This window comes from Bos grunniens, chromosome 3, assembly GCF_055505025.1.
Source record: "Bos grunniens cultivar Pamir isolate PY7600 chromosome 3, Bosgru_T2T1.0, whole genome shotgun sequence".
NCBI lineage: Eukaryota > Metazoa > Chordata > Mammalia > Artiodactyla > Bovidae > Bos > Bos grunniens.
Genome location: NC_141167.1, coordinates 112608760 through 112623591, shown reverse-complemented (window position 1 = coordinate 112623591; position 14832 = coordinate 112608760).

Genomic DNA, 14832 nt, shown 5'->3' with positions numbered 1-14832 from the left:
AAACCTACATACCCTAGAGCCCAAGTGGGTAAGCACTGGGGCTCTGGAGTCAGACAGACCTAGGCTTAAATCTCAGCCTGCTCTCAAGCGGCATCCCTGTAACCAGATGGATTGTTACTAAGGTGTTGATTCCCTCATCTGTAAAACTGCTGTAGTGATAGCACCTATCTTACAAAGCTGTTATGAGGTATATGTGCATGCTTAGTCACTTCAGTCGTGTCCGACTCTGCGACCCCGTGGACCATGACCTCCCAGGCTCCTCTGTCCATGGGATTCTCCAGGCAAGAGAACTGGAGTGGGCTGCCATTTCCTTCTCCAAATCTGACCTGAGATGAGCCAAAATGACCACCACAAGTATGAAGTATAGACATAAATTTAAATGAAAAAGGTGTTAACAGTGTATATAAATAGCTAACACAATGCCTGGCACTTTGGAAATAAACTGATGTTAGTCATATTATTGAATCCCTTTCTCTTTCCTCATATTTCTTCATAAAATTTCAGAAACACAAAAAGTTATGTGAACATGTTTTAAAGAGCACATTCTCAATGCAAGTGCTATGATTATTTTTATGCTCTTGCATGTCCACCTTAGTCCATTATCATTGATCACCCTGACAGCACTGAAGGGAAAGCAGCCACTAGGAGTTAGGACAGAGCTACCACCACTTTCCACATAGTAAACGTAAACACAGCACTTGAGTTCAAGAGAGAATTAAATCATATTCTTCCTAACCCCAACATCCGAGTGCAAAATTGAGATCCCTAAACTCAATAGAACAAGATGCTTCAAAAAGTCACCTAGAAGTCAACCAGTCGAATCCCTTCAATTCACAAAGAACCAAAGCCCAGAAAGGAATCTACAACAAATGCCAACCTATCTTTCCAGCAGACCCAGCTGTGCCACTGAGGCTTGGTCAGACTTCCAGGGGAGCAGTAGCAGCAGTCCCTTTTCAAACAGAGCTACAGGCTGTTCAGACCAGGGTGGATTTCTGCCTCATCCGAGTCAGCATATGGGTTGGGTTTTGTACTCTGAAACTCTTTTTTTAAATTTGGATTTGTGCTATTTTGTATAGAACGTTAAAAAATAAATAGGAAGTGGGAGGTAGCCACTGCAAAAACAGGATGGACCTTGCCAAACGGTCCATATTCCACCTTCATAAATTACCCCGCCCCACTCCCCATCATCAAGAGGCACCAAAGACTGGAAGTCTTTGGAACCTGAAACCAGAAGAAAGCTTAAAAATCTCTGGCTCATTTTATATTCTGTTTCAACCAGCTTAATTAAAACAAAAAAGCATATGGAAAGAAGTCCAGTTATACAGAAGTGTAAACATAGTGTGACTCTCTTTTTCAAACTTCAGGAAAGGACATCAAGTTTAACATTATAGTTTGGCTGGTACTCACAAGTGAATTAAGACGAAGCGAAGGGGGCTCCCCTGGTGGCTAAGTGGTAAAGAATTCGCCTGCCAATGCAGGAGACATGGGCTCCATCCCTAAGGGAAGATCCCACATCCCCCAAAGCAACTAAGCTTGTATGCCACAACTACTGAGCCCCTGCCCTGCCTCAGAGCCCAGGACTGCAACTACTCAGCCCATCTGCCACAACTACTGAAGCCCGTGAGCCATAGAGCCTGTGCTCCACAACAAGAGAAGCCTGTGTAGTGAGAAGCCTGCACATCACTACTGCAGAGTAGTCCCCGCTCACCACAACTACAGAAAAGCCCACACAACAACAAAGACTCAGCACAGCCAAAAAATAAATAAAATTTTTAAACTTAAGACAAAACAATGGGCTTCCCCAAACTTAGAGCCAAGTGCCCAGCTGCATCCTTTAAAAAATTCCTAAGATACCCTCAGCCTGTGGTGTCACAGATATCTAACATCTAATCCCTGGGCCTCTGTGTTCTTGAATTAATCATTTAATAATACAAAAAGTCCCCTTGGTAACCCCCACCATAAATTATGGCCCAGTACTACTTCAGAAACTCTAAAGAAACTTAAACATGAATTTTTTTTAATTCAAAATGAAAATAAATACTTATACTGAACATGCATATTATCTTCCCACATTTAGCTTACATTACCTTTTACTCAAAAGATGCCCTTTTCAAGGATACTTGTGTGGGTATGTGTGACTTAGTTGCAGTGGTGAAACCAGTCATCGATGATTACTTACTTTATTTGAAGCTGGCAAACCCCACAAAGCATGGCCCAGAAATGAAAAATTGTGGATGATTTCACTGCTGTGTGGTGAGTTACCTTGTGAGGATCACCTACAAAGGTAATCAGTATGAAAGTGTTGTAGGGATTCTTCTCAGTCCTGGAGCCTGTGTGAAAAAGGCCTTAGTTCCTCAGTTGCACTGGCCAAGACTCATATTGGTCCAGTTTTGCTGTTACATAGACCAACTCCAGTGTTTAAAATTGAGTGAATACTATGGTCCAGCTACAGACATAGCAGCATATGGAGAAGATTCTTGTCTATTAAGTTCTTATTCCAGTCTAAGATAGTGATCATGAAGGTAAAATTGAAGTATTATCCCATTAATCATTTGACGGGTGTCCAATTGCTGAGCTTAGAATGACATGTTGCAAGTGATGGGAAATCTGGCAAATCTTGGTGACAGCTACCCTTCATCAGACCACTTCAGGGGTCCCATAGAAATCTGCACTGTTATTTTGGGCTAGTCATTAGCTTGCAGTGGATGAGGGCCACAGTGATGAGTAAGGTATTTATCTATTAATTTGCTAAATATAATTCAACCCCTCCAGCTCTTTTGTCTGTGACACATTGCTGCTTATGGGGAGCTGGTAGGCCTGCTGAGGTACCAAGGAAACACCTCACCCCTTTGGGCAAGAGTAAAGTTTTTCCTGAAAGGAAGGTCTTGGCCATACTCTGAGGAAGTGAGTGGAAATTTGTGGGTCCACTGTTGGGTCATAAGAACATAAATGAAAGACACCCATGGGTAAGGCAAATGGGGAACAAAGAAGGATGCATGTGAGAGAGCTGGTACCTGGGCTCAGGCTCCAAAGCTCACATAGAGTCTCCCTACATTGGCAAACTTCTTTTTAACTCTGCTAAAATTACATGAGTTAGCAGATTTCTTTACCACCAAGGATCAAATATTATGTGTGGGCTAAATAAAATAAGAAAATGCTTTGGAAATTTTAAAGTGTTATTCAGATGTTCAATTAACATGAATATTTGAATATTATAACATTTGGATCTCAGCAAAATTAACAGCACTACACAGAACCACAAATTTTATTTTTTAACATTTCAGACAAATGAAAAATTTAAGGGATAGGAGAAGGCAATGTCACCCCACTCCAGTACTCTTGCCTGGAAAATCCCATGGATGGAGAAGCCTGGTAGGCTGCAGTCCATGGGGTCGCTGAGGGTTGGACACGACTGAGCGACTTCACTTTCACTTTTCACTTTCATGCATTGGAGGAGGAAATGGCAACCCACTCCAGTGTTCTTGCCTGGAGAATCCCAGGGATGGCAGAGCCTGGTGGGCTGCCGTCTATGGGGTCGCACAGAGTCGAACACAACTGAAGTGACTTAGCAGAAGCAATACACATCTACGTAATCAACACCTAGTTTAATAAATTAAAATTACCATATAAATCACCTTTTCTTTAAAAGTGTAAAGTATATTTGCCAGGTTTACTGGTGCTTATTATTCCTGTGCATTTTTAAAATATTTACACTACATAATACCTTTCACAAAAGGTTTTATGTTTTCAAGTAGTATACTACATATATTCTTCTATAACTTTCTTTTTTGTACAACATTGTGTTTGAAATTTTCATTCATGTTTATTCATGATGCTGTAGTTTGTTTTCACTGCTGTGTAGTATTTCACTATGTGAATAAACCACAATCAGTCCAGTTCAGTTCAGTCGCTCAGTCATGTCCAATTCTTTGCGACCCCATGGACTGCAGCAAGCCAGGCCTCCCTGTCCATCACCAGCTCCTGGAGTCCACACAAACTCATGTGCATTGAGTCAGTGATGCCATCCTACCATCTCATCCTCTGTCGTCCCCTTCTCCTCCTGCCCTCAATCTTTCCCAGCATCAGGGTCTTTTCAAATGAGTCCGTTCTTTGCGTCAGGTGGCCAAAGTACTGGAGTTTCAGCTTCAACATCAGTCCTTCCAATGAACACCCAGGACTGATCTCCTTTAGGATGGACTGGTTGGATCTCCTTGCAGTCCAAGGGACTCTCAAGAGTCTTCTCCAACACCACAGTTCAAAAGCATCAATTCAGTGCTCAGCTTTCTTCACAGTCCAACTCTTACATCCATACATGACCACTGGAAAAACCATAACCTTGACTAAATGGACCTTTGTTGGCAAAGTAACGTCTCTTCTTTTTAATATGCTGTCTAGGTTGGGCATAACTGGGTATTTAATTAAGGGTTGTTTCCCCTTTGCTTTGCTTTTTTATTTAAAAGAAGACTGAAAATGCACATGTCTCCTTGTGCCCATATTTAGAGTTTCTCTAAGCCCTCTTCCCAGAAAAGGCGATGGCACCCCACTCCAGTACTCTTGCCTGGAAAATCCCATGGATGGAGGAGCCTGGTAGGCTGCAGTCCATGGGGTCGTGAAGAGTCGGACACGACTGAGCGCTTTCACTTTCACTTTTCACTTTCATGCATTGGAGAAGAAAATGGCAACCCACTCCAGTGTTCTTGCCTGGAGAATCCCAGGGATGGGAGAGCCTGGTGGGCTGCCGTCTATGGGGTCACACAGAGTCGGACATGACAGAAGTGACTTAGCAGCAGCAGGTCCTCTTACTAACTGCAGAATTACAAGATTATCAGGTGGGGGCCTCAACAGGATTATCGAATATTATGAAATTGTTCTCCAAATAACTGAAGCAATTCTCATTCCTGTTGCCTCATCTATAACCAGTATTGGTTAGATACTAATAGCCAGTATATTGTCAGACTTCCATTTTTGCTGATGACTGTGAAGTGAGTCTTTAATTCATATTGCAATTTTAATTTGTATTTCTCTGATCTTTTAATAGTTTATTGGGCATTTGGAGTCCCTCTTCTGTGAATTTCCAGTCAACTTTTCAGCCCAATATTTCTTTAATTAATTAATTAATATTAATTTGTTTCTTTCTCTTGACTCATTAGGGATTTATATACATATATACACATATAACTGGAGAAGAGAATGAGAACCCTCTCCAGCATTCTTGCTTGGAGAATTCCATGGACAGAGGAGTTTGGCGGGCTGCAGCCCATGAGGTCACACAATCAGGTACAACTGAGTGACTAACACACTCATGTACATATATGGGCTTCCCAGATGGCTCAGACAGTAAAGAAGCTGCCTGCTATGTGGGAGACCTAGATTTGATCTCTGGGTTGGGAAGATCCCCTGGAGAAGGGAATGGCAACCCTCTCCAGTATTCTTGCCTGTAGAATTCCATGGGCAGAGGAGGCTGGAGGGCTACAGTCCATGGGGTCTACAAAGAGGCGGACACAACTGAGTGACTAACACTTTCACTTTTCATATACGTATATATCCCTTACATAACACACATATACACATTGCAAATAGAGAAGTCCTAATGTATGATGCATCTTTTTAACTCTCTTCAAAGAATTTTTTTTTAACAAACAAAAGGTGTTTTATTTTAATGCAGTGAAACTTATCATACAGCTTATCTGTTTTGTGTTTTAACACAAGATAACAAAGTAGTTTAGACACAGTAGATTATCATCTGTATGAAAAGTGGGCAGAGAAGAAAATATAAATGTATTTCCTAGACACACAGAAAGATTGGAAGGATAAACAATAAAGCATTAACTTTTGAGTGGAGGATAGTGGTACTAAGCTCGTGGCAAGGTCAAGAAGCAACAGTTTCAACCAGACATGGAACAACGGACTAGTTCCAAATTGGAAAAGAAGTATGTAAAGGCTGTATATTCTCACCATGGTTATTTAACTTATATGCAAAGTACATCACGCAAAATGCCAGGCTGGATGAAGCACAAGCCAGAATCAGGATTGCCAGGAGAAATGTCAGTAACCTCGGATATGCAGATGACCACTGTTATGACAGAAAGTGGAGAGAAACTAAAGAGTCTTTTGATGAAGGTGAAAGAAGAGAGTGAAAAAATTGGCTTAAAACTCAGCATTCAAAAAACTAAGATCATGACATTCAGTCTCATCACTTCGTGCCAGATAGATGGGAAAACAATGGAAACAGTGACAGACTTTGTTTTCTTGGGCTCCAAAATCACTGCAGATGGTGACCGCAGCCATGAAATTAAAGGACACATTCTCCTTGGAAGAAAAGCTATGACAAATCTAGACAGCATATTAAAAAGCAGAGACATTGTTTTGCCATCAGAGGTCCATATAAGTCAAAGCTATGGTTTTTCCAGCAGTCGTGTATGGATGTGAGAGTTGGACCATAAAGAACGCTGAGCACTGAAGAATTGATGCTTTTGAACTGTGGTGTTGGAGAAGACCCTTGAGAGTCCCTTGGACTGCAAGGAGATCAAACCAGTCAATCCTAAAGGAAATCAATCCTGAATATTCATTGGAAGGACTGATATTGAAACTGAAACTCCAATACTTTGGCCACCTGATGCAAAGAGCCAACTCATTAGGAAAGACTCTGATGCTGAAAAAGATTAAAGGCAGGAGGAGAAGGGGATGACAGAGGACAAGATGTTTGGATGGCATCACCGACTCAATGGACATGGGTTTGAGCAAGATCTGGGAGATGGTGAAGGACAGGGAAGCCTGGTGTGCTGTAGTCCATGGGGTCAAAAGAGTCGGACACGACTGAGCAACTGAACGGCAACAACAATTAACTTTCAACTGGAGGATAGTGGTGCAAATGTTGTTCAAGGGAAGAAATAGGTACACAGTCTAGTTAAGAATAAATAAATGAATCTAGTTACAATCTACATTACACTTTAGGAACAAATAAATGAAGTCAAAAATGAGACTTTCAACAAAAGAAAAGTAGAGGAACTCCCCTGGTGTTCCCCTGGTGAGACCCAGAACCCACCTGCCAATGCAGGGGACATGGGTTCAATGAACCATAGGGTCCAGGAACTAAGATTCCACATGCCACAGGGCAATTAAGCCCACCTAACCCCAACTACTGAAGCCTGCGTATCCTAGAATCCATGCTCTGCACAAGAGAAGCCACCACAGTAAGGAGCACACATACTCCAACTAGAGACTACCCTTTGCTCACCACAACTAGAGAAAGCTCTCGAATAACAATGAAGACCCAATGCAGCCATAAATAAATGCATTTTTTTTAAGTTGAAAGCTCTCTGCAAAGTTCAAGCAATGTCCTCTGAAAATGCAACTTGATCTGAACCCATTGAGCCAGGGCTTCTTAAACCCATAAATGAATTGCTCCTAACACCTTATAGGAGAAGGTAATGGCACCCCACTCCAGTGTTCTTGCCTGGAGAATCCCAGGGACAGGCGAGCCTGGTGGGCTGCCATCTATGGGGTCACACAGAGTTGGACACGACTGAAGCGACTTAGAAGCAGCAGTAACACCTTATAATAATTTAATGCCACATTATCCATCATATATGGGTGTTTCACCAGTTGTGGCCACAAGTGACCAGACCTGTCATGGGCCTACCCATTGGTATTTCATTTGGGAAGAGTTCTAGCTTTCTATTTGCTATAACATTCAGGTTCATTAAAGTTATGGACAGAACATCAGGCCACTGTGGTTTGGATAAATAAACTGACACAACCCTGGGCCATTTTGTTTTTTTAAGTTCTATATTCATGTTTTATTGGCCTCTTTTCATTCTGGAGAGGTGGGCAGTGAAATCGTTGAATTTCAAGGCAGTGAATCTCAAGGTTTACAAATTTCATCATCTCTCCCACAGAATGTGTGCCCTGATGACTATTATTAGACAAAGATATTGCAAAGTGAGAGATAGTGTCTTTAGAAATCATTTACTGATTCCTAAAGATTTCTAAATGATTTACAGAAATCATTTACAACAGTCCTAAGTGATTACTTATGAACACATGCTATAAAGGCATAAAGGTACATAAGGTCACTAAAGCATTTGCAGGTGAAATTCACTTCTCTTGTGTACAATCAACCCAGTTCAGTTCAGTTCAGTTCACTCACTCAGTAGTGTCCGACTCTTTGCAACCCCATGAACCACAGCACACCAGGCCTCCCTGTCCATCACCAACTCCGGGAGTCCACCCAAACCCATGTCCATTGAGTTGGTGATGCCATCCTACCATCTCATCCTCTGTCGTCCCCTTCTCCACTGCCCTCAATCTTTCCCAGCATCAGGGTCTTTTCAAATGAGTCAGTTCTTCGCACGAGGTGGCCAAAGTATTGGAGTTTCAGCCTCAGCATCAGTCCCTCCAATGACCACCCAGGACTGATCTCCTTTAGGATGGACTGGTTGGACCTTCTTGCAGTCCAAGGGACTCTCAAGAGTCTTCTCCAACACCACAGTTCAAAAGCATCAATTCTTCGGCGCTCAGCTTTCTTTAGAGTCCAACTCTCACATCCATACATGATGCTGGAAAAACCATAGCCTTGATTAGATGGACCTTTGATGACAAAGTAATGTCTCTGCATTTTAATATGCTGTCCAGGTCGGTTGTAACTTTCCTTCCAAGGAGTAAGTGTCTTTTAATTTCATGGCTGCAATCACCATCTGCAGTGATTTTGGAGCCCCCAAAAAATAAAGTCTGACACTGTTTCCCCATCTAGTTCCCATGAAGTGATGGGACCAGATGCCATGATCTTGGTTTTCTGAATGTTGAGCCTTAAGCCAACTTTTTCATTCTTCTCTTTCACTTTCCTTAAAAGGCTTTTTAGTTCTTCTTCACTTTCTGCCATAAGGGTGGTGTCATCTGCATATCTGAGGTTATTGATATTTCTCCTGGCAATCTTGATTCCAGCTTGTGCTTCTTCCAGCCCAGCATTTCTCATTATGTACTCTGCATATAAGTTAAATAAGCAGGGTGACAATATACAGCCTTGATGTACTCCTTTTCCTATTTGGAACCAGTCTGTTGTTCCATGTCCAGTTCAAACTGTTACTTCTTGACCTGCATACAGGTTTCTCAAGAGGCAGGTCAAGTGGTCTGGTATTCCCATCTCTTGAAGAATTTTCCACAGTTTATTGTGATCCACACAGTCAAAGGCTTTGGCATAGTCAATAAAGCAGAAATAGATGTTTTTCTTGCTTTTTCGATGATCCAGCAGATGTTGGCAATTTGATCTCTGGTTCCTCTGCCTTTTCTAAAACCAGCTTGAACATTTGGAAGTTCATGGTTCACGTATTGCTGAAGCCTGGCTTGGAGAATTTTGAGCATTTACTTTACTAACATGTGAGATGAGTGCAATTGTTTGAACATTCTTTGGCATTGCCTTTCTTTGGGATTGGAATGAAAAGTGAGCTTTTCCAGTCCTGTGGCCACTGCTGAGTTTTCCAAATTTTCTGGCCTATTGAGTGCAGCACTTTCACAGCATCATCTTTTAGGATTTGAAATAGCTCAACTGGAATTCCATCACCTCCACTAGCTTTGTTGATAGTGATGCTTCCTAAGGCCCACTTGACTTCACATTCCAGGATGTCTGGCTCTAGGTGAGTGTGAATGATCACATCTTTGTGATTATCTGGGTCATGAAGATCTTTTTTGTACAGTTCTTCTGTGTATTCTTGCCACCTCTTCTTAATATCTTCTGCTTCTGGTGAATGGTGAGGTCCATACCATTTCTGTCCTTTATCGAGCCCATCTTTGCATGAAATGTTCCCTTGGTATCTCTGATTTTCTTCAAGACATCTCTAGTCTTTCCCATTCTATTGTTTTCCTCTATTTCTTTGCATTGATCGCTGACGAAGGCTTTCTTATCTCTCTTTGCTATTCTTTGGAACTCTGCATTCTAATAGGTATATCTTTCCTTTTCTCCTTTGCTTTTTGCTTCTCTTCTTTTCACAGCTATTTGTAAGGCCTCCTCTGATAGCCATTTTGCTTTTTTGCGTTTCTCTTTCTTGGGGATGGTCTTGATTCCTGTCTTCTGTACAATCAACCCAAACCTTTACCAAAGCCACCATGAATGAGGATGAGCTGCCTTCTTTCCTTTGAGGCCTGACAGAGCATAATTTGTACAATACCACTGGACGCTGTGGACCCATGGGGCAAACCAGCCTGCCTGATCATTCCTAGAACCCTTCTGTTAATGTGTGTCGTGTGGTAGGCTATACAAGCCTGGGGCCACCCAGCACCCATTTAAGAAGCCCTAAAGATGATCTGGTTTCAAAAGAAAAAGAAGACGAAGCACCATAGGAGTCCCTAAGAATTTGGAACATGGGATCTTACTTTGGAGCAGAGCAATATTTGAGAGAATTGTCAGGAGAATACAGTCAGTTGATAAAAATAAGAACAAAGATAGTAGGACTTCCCTGGTGGTCCAGTGGTTAAGAATCCGCCTTGCAGTGCAGATGATGCAGGTTCGATCCCCGGTCGGGGAACTAAGATCCCACATACTGCACGACAACTAAGCCCGTGTGCTACAACTAGAGAGTCTGTACCCCACAGTGAAACATCCCTCATGCCACAACTAAAACACAAGGCAGCCAAATAAATACATATTTTTTTAAAAGACACCTATGAATAGAAAATGACCACAGCCCTGGTTGTGTTATTAACCAAAGAAACCATTTTATAATGACCAAAACAAAGTTAGAAAAGAATTTGAGAAATGTTTATTTGTCCAGAAGCAAGAAACCCCTGTTTTTACAATTAATGCAGTGCCCAAAAGCATAGCCAGATTCAGTGTAAAAGTTAATTTTGAGAAGAGCACCCACTTTGGTAAGACAATATTTTGTCACCTAACAGAATATGCAGAAACAAAAAGACTCTTCATCTCCCCTACAAAATGCTTCAATTTTACACTTTTTTAAAACTCAAAACACTATTACACTCACAAAACTACCCTTCTGACACCAGAGTGTGGGTTTCCTGCCTGTCAAGCAATTCTCTATGACACCAACTGTGTGTCCTGCAGTCATTTCAGTCCTGACACTGTCTACCTGGGGTTAGCATTAGACCCCATAGATGAAGGGCTCAGTCCCATGAAACTACCCCCACTTTACAAGTCTCAGGTTATCACCTGTGCTTCTTCAATCAGCCATAAACCAGGGTTCCTAGGACCCCTTCTTGGGTTCAGTAACCTGCTAAAACTTCTCACAGAACTCAGGGAAACACTTATGTTTATCAGTTTATTATATAATAAAGAATATTAGAAAAGACACAGATGAACAGTTAGATGAAGACATAAGGTGAGGTCTGGGAAGGTCCCATGGAATTGGGGTGGTCCCCTCTCCCAAATGGTGAATGTGTTCACCAACTCAGGTGCTCTCTGAACCCCTGCTTTGGAGCAAGTGGTGGACAAGAACTGAAGAGTAAGAGTCCCCTATATTCTACCTGTTCATGCAGCTGAGATGTGAGAGTTAAGATTGAGGCAAGCTGTTCAAATAGTGTTTAGCTTTTCCTTTTCTGCTGAGAGAGAGATGTTATTGCAACAATGTAACAGCAAGCCCCACAAGTATCAGCCAAAAAGCTATAAGGAAGTGTTCACTTAAAGTATCCACAAAGTTAAAATTAATGCTGTCAGTAGTAAGGAAATAAGGGTTTTTGGTAGACCAAAACCAGAAGTTCAGTTCCTCAAGCCTGGGTCTGTCACATGAAACAGTAACTGCAAAACCTCACATTCCTGACACAGTACATGCTAAGTCACGTCAGTCTGTAACCCGCCAGGCTCCTCTGTCCATTGGATTCTCCAGGCAAGAATACTGGAGTGGGTTGCCATACTCTCCTCCAGGGGATCTTCCCAACCCAGGGACTGAACCACATCTCTTATGTCTCCTGCATTGGTAGGCGTGTTCTTTACCGCTGAGCCACCTGAGAAGCCCTACTGACACAGAGCCACTCTCAAGTGTCTGGTTAAGTCATTGCCCCCTGCTCCGCAGAGAAACATTTGCTTTGTCTTTCAAGGCTATTAGAGGTTGAGCTACTTTGTATTAACTGTTTATAGAAAGCCTCTCTTGGAGGTGACATTAAGCTGACATTTGAATGACAAGAATCTGGCAAAGGAAAGTCAAGTGATCTACATTTCAGGCAGAGAATACCTAATACAAAGACCCTTCATTAAAAATGAATATGTGTTCCAGGAACAGACAGAAGGACTGAATGTGGAGAATGAAAAAAAGATAACCCATATGTTTTTTAGCTTGAGCATGTAAGTGGATGGTGATGCTGTTTAATGACACATAACCACCAGTGTGAAATAAAATTCATATTTTATGGCAAGATGAGAAAAATATAAACATAAAAATTCTTCTCTGCCCTTTGACCTCCGCTCTCCCAGCACTCAGCCTCGGACAAATGGTGGTGCCCCAGACAGTAAAGAATCTGCCTGCAATTCAAGAGACCCGAGTCAGGAAGATTCCCTGGAGAAGGAAATGGCAACCCAGTCCAGTATTCTTGCCTGGGAAATCCCATGGACAGAGAACCTGGTGGGCTAGAGTCCATGGGACCTCGAAGAGTCAGAAAGGACTAAGCAACTAGCACTAACTGACTAACTCTCCCAGCACTATGCATTGCGTATCCACACCACGCACTGACCAAATCTCCCTCAGCAGCAGGAATACTTGCTCAACCATAAAGAGCAGCATTTTCCTGGCATCAGCAAGACAACTCTTTAAAAGATACCTTTCCTTCTTGATCAGTTATCTGTAAGAGAGAAAAAAGCAGCCTCCACAGCAGTGGCTTCTTTCCACCGGAGGCATCCCTCCCTGCCCCAGATGGGGGTGTAGACAGACTTTCCCCCAAAGTTTTCCTTCCCTAGCTGGACTTAGTCTGTCCCTAACCAACGCAGGCCCTTACTCATCCCTCCTGGTTTTACCACCGAGGTGGAGATGCAGCAGAGGTAGATCTGATGACATCTCAAATTGATTTCTGGTTCCTTACCACCAAGACCTTTGCTTGATTTGCCTTTTCCTATGATGCCACCAGGGGTGGAGCAGAGTAGCGTTTCTGGAAATGTTTTCCGAGGTAGGACTAGTAGGGGAAACATCCGTCTTCCATGTGCCCATGCACATTCCTGAATTTAGTCCTCACCACAGTAGCAGCAGTCAGTCATAAAGGGATGAACAACCAAGATGTCCCTTCTGAGTGTCACCATACCAGTATATGTGATACTGGTATCACAAAAGGGTCACCAGTGAGGAAAAAGTGATTTTTGTCCTCAAGCTACTAGGGCCGACCCTTCCAGTTCATTCCCACAGATTCCACAGAAGGAATATCTAAGGAGTTGAGACAAAAACCACCAGAGAGCCTCCTCTGATCCACTAACAGCATTACCAAAGGAAAAGAAGCCTGCTGTACTTCCAGTCCAGAATTCTCAGCCTATATTCTTAGAAACCTCATGCTCACTAGCAGCGCTTCCAAAGCCCCTCTAGCCTGAGAGACATTCCTACAGCTAGACCTCTGCCTTACTCCCAAACGTGCTCTTGTAACTTTCAGCTCCTAGCAAGGTTAGACACTTCCATACTTGGGGTCTAAGTAAAAGCACATGGTATGGGTCACAATTCCCTTGAAAGTCTATAACCTGATAGATTAGGTTAGTAGTTTTAATTCCCCCATGCAATTACAAAATGATCAAAGAAATCAGGAAAATGTGACCAAGAAAAGAAAGTTTGGCCCACAAGATTTGCCCATGTCTGGCCGCTCCCCTTGCACGGATGTTCGGTGTCTCTTGGCATTGCCAGGTGGGTATAAACCCCCAACAATGCTCCCCTTTCTGGGCTGCCTTCAGTCATTATGAGCACCTCAAAAACCACAGAGCAGGGCTCATCACTTGCTTCACGCAGGGCGTGTCATTCATTCACACAAGCACACAGTAGAGTTAGTAGAGTAAGAGGAGAAACATGTATACTGAGAAAGCAGAGAGGCTAGAGTTCTTAAGTGTTCTTACCTTGTCCTGAAGATCCCGGATGAGCCCCCAAGATGTTGGCTTATGGTGAACGATGTCAGATTCGTGATCTCTGAAGGTTTAGCTTCGGGACCAGGGACCAGGCTTGATCACTCAAGAGCTTTTGTGTAGCAGAGTTTTATTAAAGTGGAAAAGGAACAGAGAAAGCTTCTGACACAGACATCAGGAGGGGGGATGGAGAGTGCCCCCCTTGCGAGTTTTAGAAAGGGATTTATATAATTTTTCAGTTGGTTATCACAGTAAATCAAAGAATGTCTCAAGGTTGTAAAGGTCTTACCAGACCCATGAAGGAGAAACATGTCCTAGAGCAGGATCCATTGTTGTTACATAAGCCTTAGTACAGAGTTTAAGCTGAGTTGTTTTGTTGTGTAATCATCAGCTCTGGACTTAAAGAAAAAAAAAAAGTTTGTCCTTTTCTCCTCTTTGAGAACTCCAGACCCCTCTCTCCTCCTCAGGACTCCAGATTTATTATTGACCTACCTAGGAATTGACTCTCTCATCTTTCCAGGAATTCTGGAAAATAGGATTTCCATGTGGCTTGTTAAAAATTCAAGGAAAATAAAATTCTGAACTAACAATTCTTAACTCAGGATTTCCTCAAACAGTACACACCGTTTTATCATCTATTTATAAGTTTTGCAAGGCAAAAAGCTTGCCCTATGGATTCTGCCGTCTAAGCGTGAGGGATTTCCATAGTCTCTCTTTCCTTTGCATGCATGCTAAGTGGCTTCAGTCATGTCTGACTCTTTGCGACTCTATGGACTGTAGTGTGCCAGGCTCCTCTGCCC